This window comes from Tachyglossus aculeatus, unplaced genomic scaffold, assembly GCF_015852505.1.
Source record: "Tachyglossus aculeatus isolate mTacAcu1 unplaced genomic scaffold, mTacAcu1.pri SUPER_30, whole genome shotgun sequence".
Taxonomy (NCBI): Eukaryota; Metazoa; Chordata; class Mammalia; order Monotremata; family Tachyglossidae; genus Tachyglossus; species Tachyglossus aculeatus.
In genome coordinates, this window is record NW_024044837.1 from 1,329,660 (window position 1) to 1,347,509 (window position 17,850).

At 41.3% G+C, this 17,850-nt stretch overlaps 1 protein-coding gene across 1 annotated transcript in view; it reads right to left on the minus strand.

The window, feature by feature from the left end:
* The window catches only part of LOC119921770, a 72,373-nt gene that overhangs the window by 35,657 nt on the left and 18,866 nt on the right, over positions 1 to 17,850 (minus strand). Inside the window, exons 2-4 of the mRNA XM_038741814.1 lie at positions 8,297 to 8,519; positions 3,239 to 3,406; positions 1,610 to 1,715 (exon numbers count right to left, since the gene is read on the minus strand). The gene's annotated coding sequence lies outside the window, so the exon portion shown is untranslated. The remainder of the gene's footprint in view (positions 1 to 1,609; positions 1,716 to 3,238; positions 3,407 to 8,296; positions 8,520 to 17,850) is intronic.

Genomic DNA, 17,850 nt, shown 5'->3' on the forward strand with positions numbered 1-17,850 from the left:
GTTGGGGGGCACTATAAGGAAGGTCGCTTAAGTGGCGGGGGGGGGTGGATTAATCCCACCTCCGCCACTTGTCTGCCATGTGACCTTGGGAAAGCCACTTCACTTCTCTGCGCTTCAGTTACCTCATCTGTAAAATGGGGACTAAAAGTGCGAGTCCCACGTGAGACAACCTGATTATCCTGTATCCACCCCAGCACTTAGAACGGTACTTGGCACATAGCGCTTAACAAATACCATAATTATTATTATTATTACTATCCACTTCACCACGGTGTGGGTCCATCTCAGTGGTTGATACACTGCAGGACAGGAAGTGATCCCAGGCGGGACCAGAATTCCAGCAGCCGCAGTGGAGCAAGGCCCCCTCCCCAAAGAGATGAATTCATGGTCCATCCCCAGATTAGCTTCAGACACTGGTCACAGAGAGATCTTTTGTGGGGGGTCAGGGGAGGGGGAGAAGGTGAATGGCGGGGAAAACCCCTTCTGTGGGACCCTAAAACTGATTCAACAATGAGCAACATAAACTACTAACCTTCAGTTTATGGCTGAATTGATGTAAAAAATTCTACCAACTGGAAATCTGAAGTATTGTTATTTTAATAATAATAATAATAATAATAATAATAATAATAATGTGGTATTTGTTAAGCGCTGGAACGAGCAAGGGCTTTGGAGTCAGAGGTCATGGGTTCAAATCCCGACTCCACCACATTTCTGCTGTGTGACCTTGGGCAAGGCACTTAACTTCTCTGAGCCTCAGCTACCTCATCTGTAAACTGGGGATTAAGACTGTGAGCCCCACGTGGGACAACTTGATCACCTTGTATTCCCCCTCAGCACTTAGAACAGTGCACTGCACGTAGTCAGCGCTTAACAAATGCCATTATTATTAGTATTAGTATTAGTATTATTATTATGTGCAAAGCACTGTTCTAAGCGCTGTGGAGGATACAAGGTGATCAGCCTGTCCCATGTGGGGCTCACAATTTTAATCCCCATTTTACAGAGGAGGTAACTGAGGCCCAGAGAGGTGAAGTGACTTGCCCGAAGTCACACAGCTGACAGCTGGTTGAGCCGGGATTTGAACCCCTGACCTCTGACTCCAAAGCCCGGGCTCTTTCCACTGAGCCATGCTGCTTCTCTAATGTCACTAAGGAACTTGGAAATAGTTAACTTTCATTCATTCATTCATTCAATCGTATTTATTGAGCACTTACTGTGTACAGAGCACTGTACTAAGTGCGCGTTTACCGTGTGCACAGCACTGTACTAAGGACTTGGGAAGTACAAGTCGGCAGAGACGGTCCCTACCCAACAACGGGCTCACAGTCTAGAAGGGGGAGACAGACAACAAAACAAAACATGTGGACAGGTGTCAAGATGTCAGAACAAATAGAATTAAAGCTAAACTTTACGATGGGATTTATAAAAAGCTTACTCCTAAAGGAAAACAATTCTGCGATTTATAAAAAGCTTACTCCTCAGGGAAAATAATTCTGAAACTAATGAAATTAACAGTATACATTCAAACACAAATAACTCTCTCAATGGATCCCTGAAACCAGGCCCTTGGAAATAGATGAGAGAGAGAGGAGTTTCGCTTTCATACCTGTTTTCCCCCAGGGGGTCCTTGTTAGTTTGGAATCCTGATAGGGTACATGAATGGCCTCTTTACTCTTATCTCCCAGGGTACTTAATACATTGCCAAGTGCCAACTGAAAGAAATGAAAAATGATATTACCAAAACAATCTTAGGGAAAAAATCACTCCAATTATACACAACTCATAATTTAAAATAATTTAAATTTTGGATTGAAAGCCAATTTTACTGGATTTGGTCAATTTGAGATTATAGTTTACCAGTTTTAGGATGAAATCCTGATGCATATTACTGTATAATTTGTCCAATTTAGTTTTGACCTGAGGATTCTTGGAATATTGTTGCTTCAATATGGATAACCTCTAGCACCCTTGGACTTCTGGTGTGTCATTTGGTGCCCTCAAATAATTGGATGAGTTTTTCTTGATTTAATAAAACAATGAATAACTGCTAAGCCTCTGATATTGCAAAAGTATTCACCCACGGAAAAAAACCAACACACAGACTTTAACACAAAACATAGGCTAAATTTACTTTGGTGAGTTATTTCTTTATAAATATTAAACAACATCTAGAGATTAAATGCATCTCAGCTCCATTAAACGCCAGAATAACATGAACTCTAACAAGAAATACCACTAGATAGCTTGGTTTGTAAATATTTTTCAAAAGCAATTTAGCAAGTTCTAATGGCACTGTCCACCTTGATCGACACATTAGTTACTACAAATACATTTTTATTAGTCCTATTTCAAAGCAATGTATCCTTAATTATTTGGCTTACTTCTCAAATTATCTTACATTTATCTATTTTTAGAGAAGCAGCGTGGCTCAGTGGAAAGAGCCCGGGCTTAGGAGTCAGAGGGCATGGGTTCAAATCCCAGATCCACCAATTGGCAGCTGTGGGACTTTGGGCAAGTCACTTAACTCCTCTGGGCCTCAGTTACCTCATCTGTAAAATGGGGATGAAGACTGTCAGCCCCACATGGGACAACTTGATCACCTTGTAACCTCCCCAGCGCTTAGAACAGTGCTTTGCACATAGTAAGTGCTTAATAAATGCCATTATATTTCTATATTTATATTTATTTTACCTCATTTGTAAAATGGAGATTAAGAGGGTAAGCCCCCTGTGGGACAACCTTATCACCTTGTAACCTCCCCAGTGCTTAGAACAGTGCTTTGCACATAGTAAGCGCTTAATAAATGCCATTATGATTATTACTCTTAAGTGAAAGACTAGAAAAATCAAATATGAATATGTCAAATAGCTATTATGTGCTAACATTTTGATATGTACTAGAATTTTAAAATAGTTTCTATATTTACTTGGTCATTAGTAAAAGCAAATAGTTTAAGCTTATTAAATATATAACTAAGATGAAAGATAGATAGGTTATGTTTTATCAGATCCAAAAAGCCCAATTATAGTTCAGAACAATCCAGGAATTGGTTACACAGAGAAGTATAATCAGAGCAAAATCAATGCATTTCTAATTCACTGCCTATGAAGTTAGTCACCACAGCCATGTGAATCTGCACATTTTTTCCCTCTTTAAACATCTTCTGCAGACGAGATGGAGTGGAAAGAAAAGCTTGCACGTACTGATAGCCTAGGAAAACAATTTTTCATCTTACAAGTCCACAGTTGATAGAAATTCCTTCTTTGTTGCTCTCTCCAGTAGCTCCTGTTCATTTTAATCTCTCTGATCCTGGAAGTCCAACAAAGTGGAATTTGGCAGTGAGGGTTTCAAATTCATTCATCGGAAGTGATTCAGATATGATCTTCTTATCAGTCACATTTTCCTACAATCGAGAAGATAAAACTCCAAAAGACTTCATGAAAACATCATTTCTCCTATCCACCTGCCCTTCTGGGTTACCTGTGCACTTGGATATCAGTTCTTCCTCCTACTTGCGAGGCCTGATGATCTTGCATCTACCCCAGCGTTTAATACAATACTTATCACAATGCTGCTGCTGCTGCTAATAATGATAATGATAATAATAATGATAATAATAATGATAATAATAATAATAATAATAATGGCATTTAAGCACTTACTACATGCCAGGCACCGTTCTAAGCATTGGATTAGATGCAAGCAAATAGGGTTGGACACCGAGACTGTCGCACATGGGGCTCATAGTCTAAATTCCCATTTTACAGTTGAGCTACTGAGACATAGAAGTTAAGTGACTTGCCCAGGGTCACAGAGCAGGAAAGTGGCAGAGCCAGGATTAGAATCCAGGTCCTTCAGTCTCCCAGGCCTGTGCTCTATCCATTAGGTGACACTGCTTCTCAAAGTGCTTAACGATTACCACAGTTATTATCATTATCATCTTTATTATAATTGCTATTATTATTATTATCATTATTAAAATCTCACTCCTTCTGGAGTGGAGGCTGGGTAGAAGATTGGAGTCCCTGGGCAGGAATCACCATACTATTGGCCCTTCAGGAGGCTCAAAGGCCATCCACTGCCCAGATTGACCTCCTGACTTCTGCCGGGATCCCAGGGAGTGAAATCCCCTCACCCTCACAGGACCAGAGTTATTTATACATGTGCAACCACGGTTTCTTTCCTGGAGTAATCCGATAACCAGGACCTCCCACCAGGAAGTGGATAAATGTGGCCACATTTGTAGTATTTTATATTAACTTGTTTCCACTGTTTCAAGGATAACCTTCCACGGTATTCTTATATATGCTGCCATCCCAAGAAAAATGTCTTGCATCAGCCTTTCTTGCCCCTCCTCCAAATATTTCTATTCAATTTGAAGCTCTCTCCTTTCCCAGAGATGAGGTGGAGTCCTTTCAGCAGGAGAGAACCTCTATCAGTATATCCTGATATACAGTCCAGATATCAGACATGGACTGTCTCCTACCAGATGGAGAAATCTTCAATGGGCTCCTGAGACACATTCACCACCGCCCCCGCCTCCGCAATTAAATGGGGTAAATTATCATCTGGATGGAGATAATATCTGGTTACCAGGAGACCCTTTCAGTGTGGAGAGAGGGGACATAATCTAATCAGAACATTTTGTCTTGTTGTCTGTCATCCCCTTCTAGACCGTGAGCCCGTTATTGGGTAGGGACCATCTCTATATGTTGCCAACTTGCACTTCCCAAGCGCTTAGTACAGTGCTCTGAACACAGTAAGCGTTCAACAAATACGATTGAATGAATGAATGAATGAACATCATGATCCTGCCTGGACAGAGCACGCTAGTCTTATCGTGATCAGAACCAGATTGTCCAGGGTGTGATGGTGAGTTTTTGACAATGCAGTTCATCGATGGAGAAACGTAATATCCTTGAAATTGAGAATTCCTGTTTTTCGAACACTAGGCATGGGTTGCTTGACAATCTGTCATTGTGTGGCCAAAGTATACTAGTTTCAACAACAATGAATATTCTTTCAGTCATTCATTCAACCGTATTTATTGAGCGCTTACCGTGTGCAGAGCACTCACTGTACTAAGTGCTTCGGAAGTACAAGTCGGCAGAATATAGAGACGGTCCCGACCCAACAACGGGCTCACACTCTAGAAAGGGGAGACAGACAACAAAATGAAACATTCTTAATTTGATAAATATGAATTTCCTATGTTCTAGTCACCATTCCAAAATTCAATGAAAAGGAGGTATTCTGGTGTCAAGTAAATTCTAAATAAGTTTCTTTTTCTGAAAAATGTATACTATACAAATGTATTTTATCATCCACAATACTTTTAAGAAGTCAGACTGCTCTTTCAGTCAGAACACAAATGTTAAAATTAAATCGACTTTGAAAACAGCTACCTGATTGTGTTCAATATTAACGTTGGTATAGATGTAGAACATATATATATATAATAGTAATAATAATGCACTGAAAAAAAGAAACCTCTACGTGAAAATAGTTTAAAAGCTTAAAGGGAAAAAAATCACCACTTTTAAGATGCTGGAATTTGAATAATTGAGCAAAATTGTCTTTACTAATTCCATAAGTAAAATAAGTTAGTCAAGATGTGTTCAGATGAAAACAAGTGAAAATTATTTAATATTACCTCTAAGAACTGGGAATTCACTTTGAGATCTGGAGGCGGGAGCCCACTCTTAATAACGGCTTGTTTCTGGATACACTTAGAAAGATGTTTAAAAGCCCATGAGATAATACCCTGCTCTTCTTCAGTGATATGGACATCAAACCCTGTCCCCATGGTGTAGGTTTTGCCAGTACCTGTCTAAATAACAAATAGAAAGATGAACTGCTCATCTTACTTTTTAAAAAAAGCAACCACCATGGACATGGTAAAGAAAAAAACAAGAGGCTATGAAAAGCCATTTCTGTTAAAAGCTCATTCTCTCTCATGGCTCAGTGGAAAGAGGCCGGGCTTTGGAGTCAGAGGTCATGGGTTCAAATCCCGGCTCCACCACTTGTCAGCTGTGTGACTTTGGGCAAGTCACTTTACTTCTCTAGGCCTCAGTTACCTCATCTGTAAAATGGGGATTAAGACTGTGAGCCCCCCGTGGGACAACCTGATCACCTTGTAACCTTCCCAGCACTTAGAACAGTGCTTTGCACATAGTAAGCGCTTAATAAATGCCATTATTATTATTATTATTATTATTCAGATGTCACAAATGAAAAGAAATGTGTCTGTCAGGCTTTATCTCCGCCGCTTAAATCAAGCCAAGGAGCTCCTTGACTCCAAAAGCTTCCAGTTGTGAAAGCAAGACATAATAGCTAGCACCCTCCATTCTCCCACCAATTCTCCAGGAAAGGAAGCAAATTAGTGTGGCAAAAACTTTGTCAAACACAGATGAGCCTGGGACCTGATCCTCCACTACCCTCCCATTAACGTAAAAAGAAAGGGAGCCAATGTCCCCTCCTCTACCTGATTCATCACCCCTGTGGTAGGGAATGATACCGTTCTAGAGTTTAATATTTTTACGTACATTTCTTAATGTTTAAGATCTTGAGCCACTCAAACTATTGAAAGGAACCGCAGAACCTCTGCTCCAAACTCCCTTAGGAGCCTTGGCTGTAAACACCCCCGGGAATGGCTTTGACCATTTGCGAGAGTGAAACAGAAAGACAGAGACAGAGACAGAGAGAGTGTTTATGTATGCACACCCCCACGCACATGACTCTGAATGTGTAGAACTAAGCTTGTATACTCAACCTGAATATCCATTGCAGATTGTCTGCACATGATGATAGGCTATTGTACACCCTGACGTCTATGCTATCTGCAGTAGCTGTTATTGATATTGCATTTTGGTATCCTGATCATATCAAAAAGTTTAAAAATTGGTAGTTATCACTTTTGCCACAAAATATTCATTCATTCATTCAATAGTACTGATTGCGTGCTTACTGTTTGCAGAGCATGGTACTAGGCATTTGGGAGAGTACAATAAACAGACACATTCCCTGCCCACAAATAGCTTACATTCTAGATGGGTAGACAGGCATTAATAGATAAATAGATTACAGATATGTACATAAATGCTGTGGGACTGGGAGGAGGGAATGAGTAAATGGAGCAAGTCAGGGCCAGGCAGAAGGGAGTGGGAGAAGAGGAAAGGAGGGCTCAGGTAAGGAAGGTCTCTTGGAGGAGATATGCCTTCAGTAAGGCTTTGAGGTGTGGGAGAGTCATTGTCAGATTTGGGGAAGGAGGGCATTTCAGGATGGGGCAGGATGTTGGTGAGGGGTCAGTAGCAAGATAGATGAGCTCAAGATACAGTAAGAAGTTTGGCATTAGAGGAGCGAAGTGTGCAGCTGGGTTGTAATAAGAGAGTAGCGAGATGAGGTAGGAGGGGGCAAGGTGATGGAGTGCATCTAAGCCAATGTTGAGGAGTTTTTGTTTGATATGGAGTTGGATGAGCAGTGACTGAAGCTTCTCGAGGAGTGGGGATCCATGAACTGAATGACTTTGTAGAAAAATGATCCAGGCAGCAGAGTGAAGTATGGACTGGAGTGGGGACAGACAGGAGGCTGGGAGGTCAGCGAGGAGGCTAGTACAGTAATCAAGGAGGGACAGGAAGAGTGATTGGATTACTGGGGCAGCAGTTTGGATGGAGAGGAAAAGGCACATTTTAGCGATGTTGTGAAGGTAGACCTGACAGGATTTAGTGATGGGCTGAATATGTGGGTCGGATGAGGGAGAGAAGTCAGGATACTGCCACGGTTTGGGGCTTGTGTGATAGGGAGAGTGTGGACATCTACAGTGATAGGAAAGTCAAGGGGAGCACAGGGTTTGGGTGGGAAGATAAGGAGTTCTGGTTCGGACATGTTAAGCTTGAGGTGACAGGAGAACATCAAGTAGCGATGTCTTGAAGGCAGGAGGAAATGAGAGACTGTAGAGAGGGAAAGAGATCAGGGCCGGAGATGTAGATTTGGGTATCATTCATTCATTCATTCATTCAATTGTATTTATTGAGCGCTTACTGTGTGCTGTGTACTAAGCGCTTGGGAAGTACAAGTTGGCAACATATAGAGACGGTCCCTACCCAACAGTGGACTCACAGTCTAGAAAGTAGGCTCACAGTCCATATAGAAGCAGCAGTCGAAGTCATGGGAGCGAATGAGTTCTCCGAGAGAGTGAGTGTAGATGGAGAAACACATCACTACCATGTTTTCAAAAGTTAAAATGGTTTGCAGCTATTTATATGCATGTAGTCTTCCAAAATACAGTACTCACTTGTCCATGGGCAAAAACGGAGGAATTATATCCCTCAAAACAACCTTCGATGAGTTTTTCTATGTACTGGGCATAGATTTGTTCTAGCTGTGATTCATTATCGAACACGTAGTCAAAAGTAAAGGCCTTATCCTTCCTCAAGAACACATGAGGTTCTCCAGGTGTGACGCATGTACAGATATGGCATCCTTCACTTTTCTCTTGGGCGAGCTGAGGTTGGATTCTATGAAAAATAAACACGATAGTAAGTTCAACATTTAAACATAATAGCAATAGGTGTTTAAAAAAAGCCTTCAAAAATTCGATGATAAAATAACAATTCCCTCATCACAATAACGCTCTACAACAGTCCAATTTATAAGCATGCACACAAAATCAATCCCTCTCAAGGCACTCAAGCCACTCAACTGAGGTAGAATTTCTCTGAAATCGATTGTGGTTGAGCCCTTTCTCTCTAAGATGGAACAGCTTGTTGGCTCGGGGCAGAAGGGTGAGAAATCTACCTGTCTTGAACTTCAACTCTATTTTTCAATATAACTATTTATGTCCAAGAACCAGCCAGCCTGCCTATCTTCAGAAGGCTAGAGCTCGCCTCACCCTGGCTCCTGAAACCGCAAACTGGGAAGATAGGTGAGAAAAAAGGTATCTTTCCTTACTTTCCAAGGACCATGTTCTGAAGCTTCCCTTCAATCTGATGAGGGAGAACGCCGGTTCGGAAGGAAAGGTAGCCCATGCCCATTTGTAAATATTCTTACGTCTGCCCACCCGTTAGAGTGTAATGGGCAGGAAATGTGTCTTGTAATAATAATTACAGTAGATGTATTTTACTATTATTTCCTTATGCGGTCGAGTCATGTCCGACACACAGCGGCGGCGCAGACACATCTCTCCCACCTCCATCTGTAATCATTCTAGTAGTGTATCCGTGGAGTTTTCTTGGGGAAAATATGGAAAACTTGAGTCTCCGCCCTCGCCTCTCTACCATGCCGCTGTTGCCCAGCACAGGTGAGGTTTGACTGGTAGCAGATTGCCTTCCACTCACTAGCCACTGGCCAAGCTGGGAATGGACTGGGAATGCCTCGGCTTGACTTTCCCTCCTGCAGCTGTGACTGGCAGAGTACTGGAAACTCTCCAGGGGCGACACTGAGAGGAAGAAGCAGTGTGGCCTTGTGGAAAGAGCACGGGTTTAAGGAGTCAAATGACCTCAGTTCTAATCCAGCTCTACCAGTTGAGTGCCATGTGATCTTGGGAAAGTCACTTGCTGGCCTTAGTTTCCTCATCTGTAAAATGGAGACTCATTCTGTTCTCCCACCTACTTAGACTGTGAGCCCTACGGTGGTCTACATCTGCCCCGGTTAACTTATATTTACCCCAGGACTTGGAACAGTGCTTGAAACATTGCAAGCGCTTAACAAATAAAATTGGTAGAGAAGCAGTGTGGCTCAGTGGAAAGAGCACGGGCTTTGGAGTCAGAGGTCATGGATTCACATCCCGGCTGTGTGACTTTGGGCAAGTCACTTCACTTCTCTGGGCCTCAGTTCCCTCATCTGTAAAATGGGGATGAAGACTGTGAGCCCCCCGTGGGACAACCTGATCACCTTGTGACCTCCCCAGCGCTTAGAACAGTGCTTTGCACATAGTAAGTGCTTAATAAATGCCATTGTTATTATTATTATAGGTGCTCAACAAATGCCATAATTAATATTATTATTCAGAAAATTAGACACAGTCCCTGTCCCACATGGAACTGAGTGAAGACCCACTCCCCAGTGCCGCTCGTGTTCAAATCCCTACTGAGAGCTCACCTCCTCCAGGAGGCCTTCCCAGACTAAGCCCCCTTTATCCTCTCCACCTCCCCATCCCCTCCGCCCTACCTCCTTCCCTTACTCACAGCACCTGTATATATGTTTGCACAGATTTATTACTCTATTTTACTTGTACACATTTACTATTCTATTTATTTTGTTAATGATGTGCATCGAGCTTTATTTCTATGTGATGACTTGACACCTGTCCACATGTTCTGTCTTGTTGTCTGTCTCCCCCTCCTAGACTGTGAGCACGTTGTTGGGTAGGAACCACCTTTATCTGTTGCCGACTTGTACTTCCCAAGCACTCAGTACAGTGCTCTGCACACAGTAAGCACGGAAGAACAGATAGACATACCATCACTATTTTACAGGTGAGAAAACTGAAGCACACAGTGAAGTGACTTGCCCCAGGTCACATCATATATGTTGCCAACCTGTACTTCCCTAGCGTTTAGTACAGTGCTCTGCACACAGTAAGCGCTCAATAAATACGATTGAATGAATGAATGAACATCAGGCAGGAGGTGAACCCCAAGGTTGAATGGTATCCTGTCACTGGTAGGGGCTGAGATAATAATAATAATAATAATAATAATAATAATAATAATAGCATTTCTTAAGCACTTACTCTGCGCCGAGCACTGTTAACTCTGTTATACTTTCCTAAGAGCTTAGTATAGTGCTTTGTACCCAGTAGACAACCAAAAAATACCTTTACTACCACCATTACTTCTTTTTTAGTACTACTATCACCACCACACCACTACTAGTACTACCAGTAGAAGCCCCATGGCTTAATGGAAATAGCCCGTGCTTGGGAGTCACAGGTCGTGGATTCCAATCCCGGCTCCGCCACTCATCAGCCGTGTGACTTTGGGCAAGTCACTTCACTTCTCTGCCCCTCAGTTACCTTACATGTAAAAGGGGGATTAAGACTGTGAGCCCCGCGTGGGACAACCTGATTACCTTGTATCTACTCCGGTGCTTAGGACAGTGCTTGGCACACAGTTAGCACTTAACAAATACAGTGATTATTATTATTCATTCATTCATTCAGTCATATTTATTGAGCGCTTACCGTGAGCAGAGCACTGGACTAAGCGCTTGGGAAGTACAAGTCGGCAACAGGTAGAGACAATCCCCACCCAACAATGGGCTCACAGACTAGAAGGAGGCAGACAGACAACAAAACCAAACCAGTAGATAGGTGTCAATACATATTATTACTACAACTGCTATTACTAGTAGGGACCATCTCTATATGTTGCCAACTTGTACTTTCCAAGCGCTTAGTACAGTGCTCTGCACATAGTATGCGCTCAATAAATACGATTGAATGAATGAATAAATACGATTGAATGAATGAATGAATACTAGTACTCCTGAAGCAGCGTGACCTAGTGGTTAGAGCACGGGCCTGGGGAATCCGAAGAACCCGGGTTCTAATCTGCTGTTGGATTTCTAGTGGGTCACATGCTCTTGGGTCGCATCCAGCGATGACTTCTTTCATTCGTTCATTCGATCGTATTTATTGAGCACTTACTGTGCGCAGAGCACCGTACTACGCGATTGGAAAGTACAATTCGGCAACGTATAGCGAGAGTCCCTACCCAACAACGGGCTCACAGTCTAGAAGGGGGAGACAGACAACAAAACAAAACAAGTAGACACATGTCAATACCATCAAAACAAACAGAATTATAGATATATAGGGATATATATAGGATTACAGGGACCAGCATGGCTCAGTGGAAAGAGCATGGGCTTTGGAGTCACAGGTCATGGGTTCGAATCCCAACTCCGCCACATGTCTGCTGTGTGACTTTGGGCAAGTCACTTCACTTCCCTGAGCCTCAGTTACCTCATCTGTAAAATGGGGATTAAGACTGTGAGCCCCACGTGGGACAACCTGATCACCTTGTATCCCCCCAGTGCTTAGAACAGTGCTTTGCACATAGTAAGCACTTAACAAATGCCATCATTATTATATATACACATCATTCATAAATTAAATAGGGTAATAAATATGTACAAATATACACAAGGGCTGTGGGAAGGGGAAGGGGGTAGGACAGAGGGAGAGAATGGGGAGATTGGGAGGGGAGGAGGAGCCGAGGAAAGGGGGGGGCTCAGTTTGGGAAGGCCTCTAGGAGGAGGTGAGCTCTCAGTAGGCCTTTGAAGGGAGGAAGAGAGCTAGTTTGGCAGATGTGTGGAGGGAGGGCATTCCGGGCCAGGGGGAGGACGTGGGCCGGGGGTCGATGGCGGGACGGGCGAGAACGAGGCCCAGTGAGGAGGTGAGTGGCAGAGGAGTGGAGGGTGCGGGCTGGGCTGGAGAAGGGAGGTGAGGTAGGAGGGGGCAAGGGGATGGACAGCCTTCTGTTTTTTCATCCGCACTGAAAGAATCACTTTTTTTCACCAAGCGGGCGTTTGAGGAGAAAGAATGATGAGGTTACTCAGGTAGGGTCAGGGGAATTTTCTGGGGACTGAAACAAAGGGAATATAAATAAGGAAGGAAGAAGTTTTATTTGAATGTTTAAAAAAAGGCTAATAAAGCGTACTCTGAAGAAATACGGAAAATGGCACAACAGCCTGACATAAACCTATAGCTTGACTGTTTTAAAATAGAGATATCAGGAAAAACATAACACTAAAAGATACTCATTAATTCATTCAGTCGTATTTATTGAGCGCTTACTGTGTGCACAGCACTGTACTAAGCACTTGGAAAGTACAATTCGGCAACAGATAGAGACAATCCCTTCCCAACAATGGGCTCACAGTCTAGAAGGGGGAGACAGACAACAAAACAAAACAAGCAGACAGGCATCAATACCACCAGAATAAACAGAATTATAGAAATAGAAACATCATTAATTCATTCATTCAATCGTATTTATTGAGCGTTTACTGTGTGCAGGGCACTGTACTAAGCGCTTGGGAAGTACAATTCGGCAACAGATAGAGACAATCCCTTCCCTACAACGGGCTCACAGTCTAGAAGGGGGAGACAGACAACAAAACAAAACAAGCAGACGGGCGTCAATACCATCAGAAAAAAATAGATGAACTGTGACCAACCTTGTTACCTTGTATCTATATCTACTTTGTATCTATACTAGCTCGTAGTATAGTGCTTGGGAGAGAAGATAGCCGGTACCTGACTCTGGCAGCCCTGGGGATTCCAGAGGGCAGATGGGGATCAGTGCTGCAGATGGCAAAAGCAGAGCCAGCAAATCAGCAATAATGTTAATTATAAAAACAATAATAATAATGGCATTTATTAAGCGCTTACTATGTACAAAGCACTGTTCTAAGCGCTTGGCAGGTTACAAGGTGATCAGGTTGTCCCACAGGGGGTTTCACAGTCTTCACCCCCATTTTACAGAGGAGGGAACTGAGGCCCAGAGAAGTGAAGTGACTTGCCCAAAGTCACACAGCTAACAAGCGGCAGAGACGGCATTTGAACCCATGACCTCCGACTCCAAAGCCCGGGCTCTTCCCAGTGAGCCACGCTGCTACATAGTGTTGATGTAAAAGGAATTGCAGGGAGTGAATCTGTCATTACAACAGTGCTTGGCACATAGTAAGCGCTTAACAAATACCATCATTATTATTATTATTATCTCAGCCCCTACCAATGACAGGATACCATTCAACCATCAGCAGTGATATCCTCAAACCTCAATGTGTGGGTATTTGTTTATCTTCTCTCTCTCTCTCTCTCTCTATATATATATGTATATAAACATATATAAATTATTGTATAATAACAATTACATATAAAATATATATTAATTATTGTTAATTATTATTAATTATAAATTATTGGATAATTACAATTACATATAAAATATATTAATATATTGTATGCAATTGTAATTATACAATAATTTATATATATTTATATACCTCTCTCTCTCTCTCTCTCTCTCTATATATATATATATATACACGCACAAATGTATGTACCCCCCACACATATGTATATACATACACATCTAATTATAGGATAACCAGTTTTAGAATACCAATATCATGCTGCATGACTTTATATGCTTATATTTCCCACAGAGACTGAGTAGGTCCCTTAAGAAAGATAGCTAAATGACAGGTGCCATTAAAACCTTTCAGGTAAGTTGCAAAACTAAAAAAGTCATTCATCAGAACTACCAGGAGAAAAACTTAAAATTTTACATTGTAACACAATTTGGAGATCGTAAACTCACAAAATTCCTTAAATAGTCTGGGAAGAAAAAGGTAGAGAATAAGTACTTGGACTGCGCAATTCCAAATATTTTGAAAAGTCTTGAACATAAAAAGAATAATGATGGTATTTGTTAAGCGCCTACTGTGTGCAAAGCACTGTTCTAAGCGCTGGGGGGATACAAGGTGATCAGGTTGTCCCATGTGGGGCTCACAATCTCAATCCCCATTTTATAGATGAGGTAACTGAGGCACAGAGAAGTGAAGTGACTTGCCCAAAGTCACCCAGCTGACAATTGGCAGAGCCGGGATTTGAACCCATGACCTTGGACTCCAAAGCCCATGCTCTTTCCGCTGAGCCACGCTTCTTCTCTAACATACCACTATATCTCACATTTTCACAACTTCTCCACGATTCTATAATCTGTATTAATATAAACAGGACTGTCACTTATACCAGACCAACAATTGTCAATCATATTTATTGAGTGCTTACTATGTGCAGAGCACTGTCCTAAGCACTTGAGAGGGTACAATGTAACATTCTAACATACTTCACTTACATCAGACCAACAATTGTCAATCATATTTATTGAGTACTTTACTATGTACTAAGCACTTGGGAGGGCATGATATAACAATCTAACATACTTCACTTATAACAGACCAACAAATGTCAATCATATTTACTGAGTGCTTACTACATGCAGGCCACTGTAATAAGCACTTGGGAGCGCATGATATAACAATCTAACATACTTCACTTATACCAGACCAACAAATGTCAATCATAATTATTGAGTGCTTGCTACTTGCACAGCACTGTACTAAGCACTTGGGAAGGTACAATATAACAATCTAACATACTTCACTTATACCAGACCAACAATTATTGAGTGCTTTACTATGTGCATAGCACTGTACTAAGCACTTGGGAGGGTACGCTATAACAATCTAACATACTTCACTTATACCAGACCAACAAATGTCATTCATATTTATTGAGTGCTTTGCTATGTGCCGAGCCACTGTACTAAGCACTGGGGAGGGTACGATATAACAATCTAACATACTTCACTTAGACCAACAATTGTCAATCATATTTATTGAGTGCTTACTACATGCAGAGCACCGTACGTACTAAGCACTTGGGAGGGTACCATATAACAATCTAACATACTTCAATTATACCAGACCAACAATTATTGAGTGCTTTACTATGTGCATAGCACTGTACTAAGCACTTGGGAGGTTATGCTATAACAATATAACATACTTCACTTATACCAGACCAACAATTGTCAATCATATTTATTGAGTGCTTTACTATGTGCAGAGCACCGTACTAAGCACTTGGGAGGGTACGATATAACAATCTAACATACCTCACTTACACCAGACCAACAAATGTCAATCATGTTTATTGAGTGCTTACTACATGCAGAGCACTGTACTAAGCACTTGGGAGGGTACGATATAACAATCTAACATAGTTCACTTATACCAGACCAACAATTACTGAGTGCTTTACTATGTGCAGAGCACTGTACTAAGCACTTGGGAGGGTACTATATAACAATCTAACATCACTTATACCAGACCAACAATTGTCAATCATATTTATTGAGTACTTACTACATGCAGACCACTGTACTAAGCACTTGGGAGGGTACAATATAACAATCTAACATCACTTATACCAGACCAACAATTGTCAATCATATTTATTGAGTACTTACTACATGCAGACCACTGTACTAAGCACTTGGGACAGTATGATATAACATTCTAATGTACTTTACTTATACCAGACCAACAATTGTCAATCATATTTATTGAGTGCTTTACTATGTGCAGAGCCACTGTACTAAGCACTTGGGAAGATACGATATAAAAATCTAACATACTTCACTTATACCAGACCAACAACTGTCAATCATATTTATTGAGTGTTTTACTATATGCAGAGCACTGTATTAAGCACTTGGGAGGGTACGATATAAAAATCTAACATACTTCACTTATACCGGACCAACAACTGTCAATCACATTTATTGAGTGTTTTACTATGTGCAGAGCACTGTATTAAGAACTTGGGAGGGTACAATATAACAATCTAACATACGTCACTTATACCAGAACGACAATTGTCAATCATATTTATTGAGTGCTTACTACGTGCAGAGCACCATACTAAGCACTTGGGAGGGTACGATATAAAAATCTAACATACTTCACTTATACCAGACCAACAACTGTCAATCATATTTATTGAGTGTTTTACAATGTGCAGAGCACTGAACTAAGCACTTGGGAGGGTACGATTTAACAATCTAACATACCTCACTTATACCAGACCAACAAATGTCAATTATATTTATTGAGTGCTTACTACGTGCAGAGCACCATACTAAGCACTTGGGAGGGTATGATATAACAATCTAGCATACTTCAATTATACCAGACCAACAATTATTGAGTGCTTTACTATGTGCAAAGCACCGTACTAAGCACTTGGGAGGGTACGCTATAACAATCTAACATACTTTACTTATACCAGACCAACAAATGTCAATCATATTTACTGAGTGCTTACTACATAGCAGAGCACTGAACTAAGTACTTGGGAGGGTACGATTTAACAATAACATACCTCACTTATACCAGACCAACAAATGTCAATCATATTTATTGAGTGCTTACTACGTGCAGAGCACCATACTAAGCACTTGGGAGGGTATGATATAAAAATCTAACATACTTCACTTATACCAGACCAACAACTGTCAATCACATTTATTGAGTGTTTTACTATGTGCAGAGCACTGTATTAAGCACTGGGGAGGGTACGCTATAACAATATAACATACTTCACTTATACCAGGCCGACAATTGTCAACCATATTTATTGAGTGCTTTACTATGTGCAGAGCACTGTACTAAGCACTTGGGAGGGTACAGTATAACAATCTAACATACGTCACTTATATCAGACCAACAATTGTCAGTCATATTTATGGAGTGTTTTATTATGTGCAGAGCACTGTATTAAGCACTTGGGAGGGTACGATATAACAATCTAACATACTTCACTTATACCAGACCAACAAATGTCAATCATATTTATTGAGTGCTTACTACGTGCAATGCACTGTACTAAGCACTTGGGAGGGTACGCTATAACAATCTAATATACTTCACTTATACCAGACCAACAATTACTGAGTGCTTTACTACGTGCAGAGCACTGTACTAAGCACTTGGGAGGGTACGAAATAACAATCAACAGACTTCACTTATACCAGACCACCAACTGTCAATCATATTTCTTGAGTGCTTACTACATGCAGAGCACTGTACTAAGCACTTGGGAGGGTACGATATAACAATCTAACATACTTCACTTATATCAGACCAGCAATTGTCAATCAGATTTATTGAGTGCTTTACTATGTGCAGAGCACTGTACTAAGTACTTGGGGAGGTACGATACAACAATATAGCAAACTTCACTCTGCTGCCTGGATCATTTTTCTCCAA